We start from the raw sequence: 13510 nt of genomic DNA on the forward strand, positions 1-13510 counted from the left end.
ATAAAACAACTAAGTGTATGCTTCTACTACAAAGTTATCAATGGTTTTGAATTGCAATTATAATAAAATCCAAAATCCTTAGCAAATTCTAAGAGAGCCTACATGGAATTGCTCTTCCCCACCCACCTTGTTCATTGTGACCTTCTTTATGAATCTTGATATAACAAGTGTATCTGGATTTCAGAGACAATGTACTTATATTTTCCCCTACTGGGAAACTCACACCCCATATTTTCACATGGCTGGCTCCCTGACAATCCAGATCTCAGCTCAAATGGCAATTCCTTAGAGAGACTTTCTTTGACATTTTGAATAAAGTTGTCTCCACCCTCTTCCACAAGCACACATTTAATTTTTGCTCCATTAGCCTTTCTAAATCTTTTCAAAGCACATATTACTATCTGAAATGTTGTTAGTCATGTATTTATTATCTGCATTCCCCCATTAAAAGATTCCATAAAGCTACGACCATATATCTTTTCTTCTCCTCTGTACCCTCTCCACACCTTGTAGGGTTTTAGGCTATTCACAGGCATTTATTAAAAAATGTGTGCAGTATAAGTAGACATTCAACTCAAACTGGCTTAAGGATAAATAGAGAAGATAAAAGCAACCTAAAGGTTGAAGACTATGTTTAATGTAAAGTCTGGCTGAAACCAAGGATGCAAGATTGACATGTTAGTGTTGTATGTTTTTCAGTCTCGGTTCAGTTTTCCTCTATGCTAGCTGCACCCTCAGATAGATTCAGCAGAACAAACAAACAATAGCAAGTGGTGTGTGTGTGTGTGTGTGTGCAAAGTCGCTTCAGTTATGTCTGACTCTTTGCAACTCCATGGACTATAGCCCCCCAGGCACATCTGCCCATAAGAATCTCCAGGCAAGAATACTGGAGGACGTAGCCATGCCCTTTTTCAGGGCATCTTCCTGACCCAGGGACCAAACCCAGGCCTCCTGCATCTCCTGCGCTGATGGCAGACTCTTTACCTGCCCACAGGGGAAGCCCACAGTAAGTGGTACCTCCTGAAAATGATGCTTTCTATGCTCAACCCCAGAAGAAGGAAAGTTTCCTGGGAAGAGAGACTGATTTGCCCACTTTCTTGTCCCCAAAACCTAGAAGAGTGTCTGAAATATAGTAAATACTAATTAATATTTACTGAGTTAATTAATGAATAAATACAAACCTTGTCTCTCCCAGTACCCACTCACGTATCAACTCCTAGAGAAGACTCTATTGGCTCATTCAAGGAGAAAATATAATGCTGAGAAATCAGCTGCATCACACACTTATGCTAGCAGACAGCATTCAATCAAAATCATAAATGATAGTGAAGCTCCCAGTAGAAAAAGTATGATGAGAAACCAAAAGATTTCTACCACAAATACCTAACTGGTTAAGTTGATTTAAGGATTCAATGACTTGATATTTTTATTGTGAAAAAGCCTGTTCCAACATGGGGGGGGGGGTACTATTTCAACAAATATTACTTTCTCCTGCCACTTGGAACATACTAACCTATTTGGGATACAGAAATGGCTTGAATAAATTAGGTTCCATCCACTTACAAGACTTAAGACTGCCTATCCTTAAGACTTCAGAATAAGTTTGCTGCTGCTGCTGCTGCTAAGTCGCTTCAGTCATGCCCGACTCTGTGCGACCCCATAGACAGCAGCCCACCAGGCTCCGCCATCCCTGGGATTCTCCAGGCAAGAACACTGGAGTGGGTTGCCATTTCCTTCTCCAATGCATGAAAGTGAAAAGTGAAAGTGAAGTTGCTTAGTCGTGTCTGACTCTTCGCGACCCCATGGACTGCAGCCTACCAGGCTCCTCCGTCCATGGGATTTTCCAGACAAGAGTACTGGAGTGGGTTGCCATTGCCTTCTCCTCAGAATAAGTTTACAAACTGCTAAATTTGAAAAGCCAATCTCAAACAGAGATTCTTTTGGATTGGGAACAAAAGCCGTCTGAGTTTCAAATATCTATTGCTCTATTTACTCAAGAAACCTAAACATCAAATTCTGAAAAAAGTTTTTACAAGCTTCTGGATCCCTCTACCTTTCTAATTCATCTAGTGTACCTGTGTCAGCTATCTGCCTTGGGCCCAGTTCTCTCTTCCCATAGGTAGATGATAGGCAGAACTTTAAATGGTAGAATGGCTATGGTTTGGGCCTTTACTGTTGAGATAGGTTTTGTGATGTGCATGTTTCAAGGATGAAATGGGCAGCATAGGGGAAGGGATATTTCCAGCTTTCCTGGAATTGATTTTACTTAGTAAAATGTGCTGTCTTGCTTTCACACATTCATTGTCCTGAATTCTATATATTTCTCTAGCAATTCATTCTCTCATTTTCCCAGACAATATTTTTCACATTATATTCACTTCACAAACCTCAAACCACTGTTCCCCACTCCTTAATCTGAAGTAAAAGCCTTCCTCTTATTTTTCTAAGGAAATAAAAGTTATCAAAAGAACATTTAGCACAGATGTCTGTAATCTGCCATGTCTGCAGATAAACTGTCTGCTTCTGTCAAGGGTCATGCACACCGGTTATGCATAGGATTTAGCCCTCTCACCTGTGCAAGGATATTGGTCTAACCAGCATTTACTCTCTCTCCTGCATCTTCAGTTTTCCCTCTGAGTAGACCTTTGCTGTGAATGCATACTTGCACAGTTTCTCTCGATCAAACACACCTATCCATCAGCTGTTTCACTTTTCTCCTTCGCCTGTGAAATAGCTGCACTTCCTTTCCTCGCCTTTCTCTAAGCCTCTCTCTTGATCTTCTCTGGTGGCTCAGATGTAAACAATCTGCCTGCAATGCAGGAGTCCTGGGTTCAATCCCTGGGTCGGAAAGATCCCCTGGAGAAGGAAATGGCAATCCACTCCAGTACTCCTGGAAAATCCCTTGGACAGAGGAGCCTGGTAGGCTACAGTCCATGGAGTCACAAAGAGTTGGACACAACTGAACTTCACTTTCTTACTTTCCTCTTGAACCCAGTTCAATCAGACTTTTGTCCCTACCTGTCCACCAAAACAGCTTTTGTCAAGGTCACCACTGACCTCATATTGCTAGGTCCTCTGATCAAACCACATGTTCTGTCTTACTGTCGAGAAACCCTGCATACATAGTCTTTTTACCTTTTTTTCCTTCTTGAAATACTCTCCTCACTTTCAGAACAATGTTTTCTTTTGATTCACCTCCTTGCTCATCAGGCACTTCCATCCATTTCTTTGCTGGTTTTTCTTCTTATTGCCAAGCTCTTAATAGTCATTGATCCAGGGCTCTATTCTCAGACTTTTCTTACCTACTTATCCTCACTGCATTAGGAATCCCATCATATAAAATTACTGTCTATATGCTAATGATAACCAAATGTACCTCTCTGGTCTCTAACTTTCCTTTGAATTCCCAACTGTATACCAAATTTCCCACTCAGTAGCTCCATTTAGAATTCTAGTAGACTTCTCAAACTTAATGTATGTTAAAACTCTCCCAAACTAAATAATTGACCCTGAAAAATCCAAAACATGCTCCTTCTCACATTCCCCATCTCAGTTACAGGCAACTTCATTTCTCAGTCTACCAGGAGAATTACGTTTACCTTCAAATATGTCCAAAAAATAAGCACTTCCCACTACCTTTATGTCTTCACTTAGTCTAAACTTCCATCATTTTACATGAATTATTTTAATAGGCCCATTACCTACCACAGTTGATTCTTTTGCACAGAAGCCAGAGAGGATTCTTAAAAACATTAAGTCAGGTCAAGTTACTTCTCTGCTCAAAACCCTCCAGTGGCTTCATATTGTTTGTAGAACAGAATCCAAACTCTTCACCATGATGCTACAAGCCCTCCATAGTCTGGCTCCTGACTGCTTTCCTGACCTCATTTCCCACCACTCCCGCTCACACCCTCACCAGCTGTTTCACCACAATTCTGCCCTTTGTTGAACACGCCAGGCTCATTTCTACCTTGGGGTCCCTGCATGTGCTGGTTGTTCTCTAAAACACTCTGCTCTACTGTTTTCATATCCTTGCTCTATTCAGGCCGCAAAATCCTTCCCTGATGACCCTATCCACAACAATTCTTTTCTTCCTTTAGAACTCATTTCTTTCTAGTGTTTATCATTACGTGACCTGTATGTTAGTCACTGCCCAGTCAAGAGACAGAAACAATATTTAAAGAAGAGAATTTAATATAAAGAATTTTTAAACTAGTAAGAGGCAGTTAACTAATAAAAGGGGTAGACGAGGACCCTGAGGATTCTAGATACAGCCTATACAAAAAGGTAGCGACTACCTCTAGGCTGAAATACTATCAGAGCTAAAGGCTAAGAGGGCTTTCCCCTTCCTAGGGCGGGGATTCAGACCTTTTCAGGAAGGACATGGCTACCAGAGGAACATGTAGCCTATTTGTAGCCGGGAAAATTTACCAGTGGGTATGAGCTATTACTTCTTTAGAAGTCTGCTCTTGTCAGAGAGTATGGCCAGGCCTGTGCTGCCTGCCATTGCTGGAGACTGGCCAGACCGGAACCCGTGAGAAGTGGCCATGGTAGGGACAGCTTGACCTAAGGATGCAGCTAGGACTCATCTGTAGGAACTGCTGGGCTTTCTCATAGAATAATAATAATGGATGACAGGAACTCTGAAAGGAAATAGCATCCTGCCTTATCATATTGCCCTGTGACGTGTATTAATGAAGTTTAACATTTTGAAGCTGGAAAACAAGAAATGCTCACAGTGTCCAGCTTTAGCTTTCCAAACCTAGGCAAAGAATGGAGGATTTGGAGAGACAATAAACTGACAATTGGGACAACAGGTTGCATATTTATCTGTTTATTTTTCATTTCCTCCCCCACTAGAATACAAGCTCTTTGAAACCAAGGACTCTATCTTGTTCTCCTCTGTATTCCAGCATTTAATACAGGTCCCAAGGATGTAGCAGGAAATTAAAAAATTTTTTAAATTAACTGAAAATAGAAATATATAGCCTGGCTCTTTTTAGAAGTTTTGTTCTTTTTATTGGATGTTCCTAGTATACTTTTCCTCTTATACCCCAAATTACCTCGATAAAGCCTGCTTTTCTGACTCTTGGGTTATGTAGGTACATCACATGCTTCAAGGGTGAACACAGGTCCTGAGCCAGTTAATCACTGTATCCTATCCTTTAGCCAATGAGATTCAGGCCCAGATGTGTTCTCGAAGCTGTTAGTGAAAAGAAACCCTATATCTTGGGTTTTTCATGAAAAGGAAGTAAGTCTGTGTTTGTTGGCAGAACCCCCAGTCATCATGAAGGCTTGTCTGAAGTCAGAGCTGACTCAGAGAAGAGCCAAGCAGAAAGATGAGAGAGACAAGGACCAAGTGATGTCATCTGAATCCCTCACTCCAGCCATCCACAGACTTTCAAGTTACATTAGCCAATAAATATACTTTTTTGCCTAAATGTAATAGTCAGGGGTTCTCCAGAGAAACAGAACCAATAGAATACATATAGGTGTATATACATATAGATATATATAGGTGTATGGAGAGATTTATTGTGAAGAATTCACTCATTGTATGATGTTGAGAAGTCCCAAGATCTGCAGTCTGCAAACTGGAAGCACAGGAAAGTCAGTGGTGTAATTCCAGTCTGAATCCAAAGCTCTGAGAATGAGAGCTGAAGATGTAAATCCCAGTCCAAAGACAGGAAAAGAACAGGTACTAGCTCAAGCAGACAGGCAGGAAGCAGAAGGGGAGATTTCCTAATCCTTCAGTCTTACTGTTCTGTTGAGATCCTCAAAGGATTGGATGATGCCCACATACCCTGGGAAGGGCAGTCTACACTACTGAGTCTGCCAATCTCATCCAGAAACAGCCAGTGTTTCCGGACTCACTGCGTTGTAGGTGGAGCCCCTAAAGGCTCTCCCCAGTGAACCTTCTGCAGGCAATTCTCCGCCTCTGTGTCCAGGAACCTAATCCAAGAAAGGTGAAAAGGAGAAGACATTAAGAAAAGATAAACAACCTGAGTCTTTTCATATAAAAAAGTAAAAGATGGAACTGCACCTATTATAGAGCCAAAAAGTTCTGATTTAGAAAACAGTGGGCAGGATACCCTCTAAACTATTGACTCTAATAATAGAGTAAAGAGGAAATGGGAATCTTAATATTTTAAAACATAGTATTTTAAACCTGGATCCACTCTCCTCAACCACTTATAATACCAAAACACAATGCAAGTGAACTGAATATCTGAAAACAACAATAAAACCGCAAACATAAAGTAGATGATGATAGATAGATAGATGGATGAAGAAGGAAGGGAAGAAAGGAAGAGAAAGAAAAAGGAAGAAAGGGATGAAGGAAAAGAGAGGGAAAAAAGAAAGGAAGAAGGCAAGCAGGAAGGAAACAAAGAAATCCATATACATATATACATTCATCTTAGTGGTTCTGCTTCTCTGATTGAGTCATGATTGATACGTTATTGAATTGATTTGAACTATATTGAAATCCTAAGCATGGGGCTTAAGACTTGAAAACTTAAAAAATTAGTGACTTTAAGATGAGTGAGAAAATAGCATAGATAGATCTCACATTAGTCTGCATATCTCCAAATGAGAATGATGAAAATGGCAACTCCCCTGGAAATTTTACCAAGGATATTAGAGAGAAGGAAAGACACAGTCAGTTTCATAATTTCAGATTCTACTGTCACTTTAGTTAACTCTTTTGACTTCTGATTCCACCTTCATTTTTACATTCCAGGCATTGAATAAAAGGAAAGGGAGACAATTTGGCTAGATAAGATCACTTGTTCTAGAAGCATCTAGGGCACCAGATTTTTATCTTTAAAATTTACTTTCTTTGATATATGTTATTTATTGCTTAAAATATATACATATATTACATTTATATTTTCCCAGAGAAGTTGAAGTTACAGCTAAAAAGAGAAAAAGAATTTGTATCTTTACACAGTATATAACATAGTGAAACTGTTTCCATCAGCTTTACTTCTGATTCAATTTCTTTGTAACATCTATTTCCATTGAACAAAAATAATATGCTGTCATGTATCTGGGACACACTCACACTTTCTATTTTCATATTAACAGCACAAAATCTGTCATTGTTAACTTGATATAACTGCCACCAACACCACCTCCAACACATGGACATGCATATTGCAGACTCACAATTTCATCTGTTCTATACTTGGAATGTTCTACAAAAGTCAACAGCTTCTCTCACTCCTTTCAACTTGTTTTCAATCTTATAACCTGGATACAGAATGAGGTTTTCATTCAAACAGACACAATAAAATGTCTATATAATGGGAAACAGCACCTTCATTCTCTTCTGTATTTTGCAGATTCTCTACTATGAGTAGGTTTTATTCTTCTGGAGGCTTTCCAAGTGGCTCAGTGGGTAAAGAATCCACCTGCCAATGCAGTGAGACACAGAAGACGCAGGTTCAATTTCTGGGTCGAGAAGTACCCATGGAGGAGGGCATGGCAACCCACTCCAGTACTCTTACCTGGAGAACTCCATGGATGGAGAATTCCAAGGACAGAGAAGCCTGGAAGGGTAGGGTAGCACAGAGTCAGAAATGATTGAAGCAGCTTAGCAGGCATGCACATTATTCTTCTAAACAACAACAACAAAAATCGGCTTTTTAAAACAAAACAATAAAATTCTTGTCTCTAAATTGAAGGGGAAAGTGATAATGAAAGGGACTTTCAACAAATTAGACAAATATGTTCAAAACCGAAACATCTTTTACAAAATCTCTCTTGATTAGGGACATTACACTCTAAACCTTCATTTCTATTTGTTACCACCTATATATCCATTTTGTATCATATGATTTAAATATTCATGTTATTTTGTGTGTATTTGTGGATATATATACATACATATGTTAGATATACACATACTTGTGTTTGTTTATGTATTATACATATATTTCTGACTATACATTTTATATATATATATATATAATATATACAATTAGAAATGCCTAACTGTATCATTTATTTCCTAAATGTAGAAAGGGAAGAAAATTATTCATTTACTATCCCTTCTTGCTATTTCCTTCAGGATTCTCTATAATCATGGCAAACATCAATCCTAAATTTTATTTCCTTTTCCCCTTGTATTTTTAGTCTTTGAGTTAACTTCAACATAAGACACCCAAGCCAGAAATCCACAAGTTAGCCTGTGCTCAGTGTGAAAAGGCAAAAGGATATGACACTGAAGGATGGACTCCAAAGGTCAGTAGATGTCCAACATGCCACTGGAGAAGAGAGAGAAATAACTCCATAAAGAATGAAGAGATGGAGCTAAAGCAAAAACAATGCCTAGTTGTGGATGTGACTATTGATGGAAGAAAGTCTGATGCTATAAAAAGCAATAATGCATAGGAACCTGGAATGTTAGGTCCAAGAATCAAGGTAAATTAGAAGGGGTCACACTGGAGATGGCATGAGTGAACAATGATATTTTAAGAATCAGTGAATTAAAATGGACTGGAATGGGCAAATTTAATTAAGATGACCATTATGTCTACTACTGTGGGCAAAAATCCCTTAGAAGAAATGGAGTAGCCTTCAGAGTCAACAAAACAATACAAAATGCAGTACTTGGGTGAAATCTCAAAAATGACAGAATGATCTCTGTTTGTTCCCAAGGCAAACCATTCAATATCATAGTAATCCAAGTCTGTGCCTCAACCAGTAAGGCTGAAGAAGCTGAAATTGAACAGTTCTGTACTTTACTGACTAAGCCAAAGCCTTTGACCGTGTGGATCACAAAAACTGTGGAAAATTCTTCAAGAGATGGGAATACCAGACCACCTGATCTGCCTCTTGAGAAACCTATATGCAGGTCAGGAAGCAACAGTTAGAATTGGATATGGAACAACAGACTGGTTCCAAATAGGAAAAGGAGCACGTCAAGGCTGTATATTGTCACCCTGCTTGTTTAACTTCTATGCAGAGTACATCATGTGAAATGCTGGGCTGGAAGGAGCAAAAGATGGAATCAAGATTGCTGGGAGAAATATCAATAACCTCAGATATGCAGATGACACCACCCTTATGGCAGAAAGTGAAGAGGAACTGAAAAGCCTCTTGATGAAAGTGAAAAAGGAGAATGAAAAAGTTGACTTAAAGCTCAACATTCAAAAAACTAAGATCACACCATCTGGTCCCATCACTTCATGGGAAGTAGATGGGAAAACAGTGGAAACAGTGTCAGACTTTATTTTTTCGGGCTCCAAAATCACTGCAGATGGTGATTGCAGCCATGAAATTAAAAGACGCTTACTCCTTGAAAGGAAAGTTATGACCAACCTAGATAGCATATTAAAAAGCAGAGCCATTACATTGTCAACAAAGGTCCGTGTAGTCAAGGCTATGGTTTTTCCAGTGGTCATGTATGGATGTGAGAGTTGGACTGTGAAGAAAGCTGAATGCTGAAAAATTGATGCTTTTGAACTGTGGTGTTGGAGAAGACTCTTGAGAGTCCCTTGGACTGCAAGGAGATCCAACCAGTCCATCCTAAAGGAGATCAGTCCTGGGTGTTCATTAGAAGGACTGATGCTGAAGCTGAAACTCCAATACTTTGGCCACCTGATGCGAAGAGCTGACTCATTGGAAAAGACCCTGATGCTGGGAGGGACTCGGGGCAGGAGGAGAAGGGGACGACAGAGGATGAGATGGCTGGATGGCATCACCGACTCTATGGACATGAGTTTGAGTAAACTCCGGGAGTTGGTGATGGACAGGGAGGCCTGGCATGTTGCAATTCATAGGGTCACAAAGAGTCGGACACGACTGAGCGACTGAACTGAACTGATGCAGGCCTACAAGACCTTCTAGAGCTAACACCCATAAAAGATGTCCTTTTTATCATCGGGGACAAGCAAATTTGGCCTTGGAGTACAAAATGAAGCAGGGCAAAGGCTAACTGAGTTTTGCCAAGATAATGCACTAGTCATAGTAAACACCCTCTTCCAACAACACAAGAAAAGACTGCACATGGACCTCACCAGATGGCCAATACCAAAATCAGACTGATTATATTCTTTGCAGCCAAAGATGGAGAAGCTCTATAGAGTCAGCAAAAACAAGACTGGGAGCTGACTGTGGCTCAGATCATGAACTCCTTATTGCCAAATTCAGACTTAAATTGAAGAAAGTATGAAAAACCACTAGACCATTCAGGTATGACCTAAATCAAATCCCTTATGATTACACAGTGGAGGTGACAAACAGATTCAAGGGATTTGATCTGATAGAGTGCCTGAAGAACTATGGATGGAGGTTCATGACATTGTACAGGAGACAGTGATCAAGACCATCCTGAAGAAAAAGAAATGCAAAAAGGCAAAATGGTTGCCTGAGGAGGCCTTACAAATAGCTGAGAAAAGAAGAGAAGCCAAAGACAAAAGGGGAAAAGGAAAGAAATACCCATTTAAATGCAGAGTTCCAAAGAATAGCAGGGAGAGATAAGAAAGGCTTCCTCAGTGATCAATGCAAAGAAATAGAGGAAAATAATAGGATGGGAAAGACTAGAGATCTCTTCAAGAAAATTGGAGATAGCAAGGAAACATTTCATGCAAAGATGGGCACAATAAAAGACAGAAATGGTATGGAGCTAACAGAAGCAGAAGATACTAAGAAGAGGTGGGAAGAATACACAGGAAAACTACCCAAAAAAGATCTTCATGACCCAGATAACCACGATGGTGTGATCACTCACCTAGAGCCAGACATCTTGGAATGGGAGTCAAGTTGGTCTTAGGAGGCATCACTACAAACAAAGCTAGTGGAGGTGATGGAAATCCTGTTGAGCTATTTTAAATCCTAAAAGATGATGCTGGTAGAGTGTTGCACTCAATATGCCAGCAAATTTGGAAATCTCAAAATTTTTTTTGAGTGGCCACAAGACTGGAAAAGATCTGTTTCATTTCAATCCCAAAGAAGGTCAATGCCAAAGAATGTTCAAACTACTGTACAATTGCACTTATCTCACACGCTAGCAAAATAATGCTCAAAATTCTCCAAGCCAGGCTTTAGCAGTAAGTGAACCATGGACTTACAGATGTACAAGCTGGATTTAGAAAAGGCAGAGGAACCAGAGTTCAAATTGCCAACATTCGTTGGATCATAGAAAAGGCAAGAGAATTCCAGAAAAACATCTACTTCTGCTTTATTGATTATGCCAAAGCCTCTGACTACATAGATCACAACAAACTGGCAAATCAAGAGATGGGAATACCAGACCACCTGACCTGCCTCCTGGGAAATCTGTATGCAGGTCATGAAGCAACAGTTAGAACCGGACATGGAACAACAGACTGGTTCCAAATCAGGAAAGGAGTACAGTCAAGGCTGTATATTATCAACCTACTTATTTAACTTCTATGCAGAGTACATCATGTGAAATGCCAGGCTGGATGAAGCACAAGCTGGAATCAAGATTGCCAAGAGAAATATCAATGACCTCAGATATGCAGATGACAGCATCGTTATGGCAGAAAGCCAAGAGGAACTGAAGAGCCTCTTGATGAAAGTGAAAGAGGAGAGTGAAAAAGCTGGCTTAAAACTCAACATTCAGAAAACTAAGATCATGGCATCTGGTCCCATCACTTCATGGAAAATAGATGGGGAAACAATGGAAACAGTGGCAGACTTTATCTTCTTGGGCTCCAAAATTGCTGCAGATTGTGACCACAGCCATGAAATTAAAAGACACTTGCTCCTTGGAAGAAAAGCTATTAACCCACCTAGTGAAGTGATAGTGAAAGTCGCTCAGTCGTGTCTGACTCTTTGCAACCCCGTTGACTATATGGTCCATGGAATTCTCCAGGCCAGAATACTGGAGTGGGTAGCCTTTTCCTTCTCCAGGGGATCTTCCTAACCCAGGGATCAAACCCAGGTCTCCCACGTTGCAGACAGATCCTTTACCAGCTGAGCCACAAGGGAAGCCCAAGAACACTGGAGTGGGTAGCCCATCCCTTCTCCAGTGGATCTTCCCGACCCAGGAATCAAATTGGGGTCTCCTGCATTGCAGGTGGATTCTTTACCAACTGAGCTATGAGGGAAGCCCACCTAGACAGCATTTTAAAAAGCAGAGACATTACTTTGCCAACAAAAGTCTGTCTAGTCAAAAGCTGTTTTTCCAGTAGTCATGTATGGATGTGAGAGTTGGACTATAAAATTGAGCATCAAAGAACTGAATCTTTTGAATTGTGGTGTTGGAGAAGACTCTTGAGACTCCCTTTATCTGCAAGGAGATCCAACAGTCCATCCTAAAGGAAATCAGTCCTGAATATTCATTGGAAGGTTGGAAGATTCTGAAGCTGAAACTCCAATACTTTGGCCACCTGATGAGAAGAACTGACTCTTTGGAAAAGACCCTGATGCTGGGAAAGATTGAAGGCAGGAGGAGAAGGGGACAACAGAGGATGAGATGATAGGATGGCATCATTGTCTCAATGGACATGAGTTTGAGCAAGCTCCGGGAGTTGGTGATGGACAGGGAAGCCTGGCATGCTGCAGTTCATGAGGTCGTAAAGAGTCAGACACAACTGAACGACTGAACTGAATTGAACTATCCTATGCTCTTACTTTCTATATCCTCTCTGCTGCTAAATTTGCAAATTCTTTCCCCTAAATTTCTCTTGAACCCAATTCCTCTTCTCTATCCCCTTTGCAAACACTTTGATTCTGGTTCTACTATTTGGAGCTGATTCATTTCATGGACTTTCATAATTTGATTATTGGGGAGTGCAGTTCATTGAGGTTTAAACCTGAAAGTGTTTTATATCTTCCAGTATGTGTCCTTAGCTGTGCTTTATTTAGAGGTCTCCTTTTTAAACCAGGTTTCTATAGCTTCCTTTGATATAGTTACAAAAAATAGTGTCATCATCTATTCATTCTGAAAGTTCTAATCTCAGACTCCATGCAGTCTGTCACCTCTCCACCTTCATTATTACACAGAATCTGTGTTTCCCACAGCTTGGTAGAAGGAGTGGGGGATGTGAAGGTATCCTGTCTTTACTCACATTCTTCCTTTTTTAGTCACAGGCTCATCCAGTGTCTGGAGGATGAAAGAAGTAAAAGTCAGAAACATCTCCTTACTAAAATGGGCAAAGAACAGTCTTCTCCTTAGTTAGAAGTGACTGCTGTCCAGTGAGGCCAGCACTGGGTAGTGGTTGTCCTCCGTGAGACCCAGCCAGCCTCTGCAGGGAGCCCCAGACAGAGCTGTGCTTACGTTTCTTCCATGTCTCTGCTGTCTGCACGTTAGTGATCCCGTCCAGACGGAGCTCCACTCCCACCTTTGCCACGCAGACATACCTTGCACAAGCCGACATATGCAAACCCCAGCATCACTCCTGCTTGAGAAACTGAGAACCTGCAGGCCCATCCTAACCTCTGTCCTCCTGACAGTTCCCCACCACACTGTCTGTCTTCAATTCTCTTTTCTTTAGTCCAAGTGGCACAAGATTGTTTCAGTCAATTCAGTGAC

Source organism: Odocoileus virginianus, chromosome 3 (assembly GCF_023699985.2).
Source record: "Odocoileus virginianus isolate 20LAN1187 ecotype Illinois chromosome 3, Ovbor_1.2, whole genome shotgun sequence".
Classification (NCBI taxonomy): domain Eukaryota; kingdom Metazoa; phylum Chordata; class Mammalia; order Artiodactyla; family Cervidae; genus Odocoileus; species Odocoileus virginianus.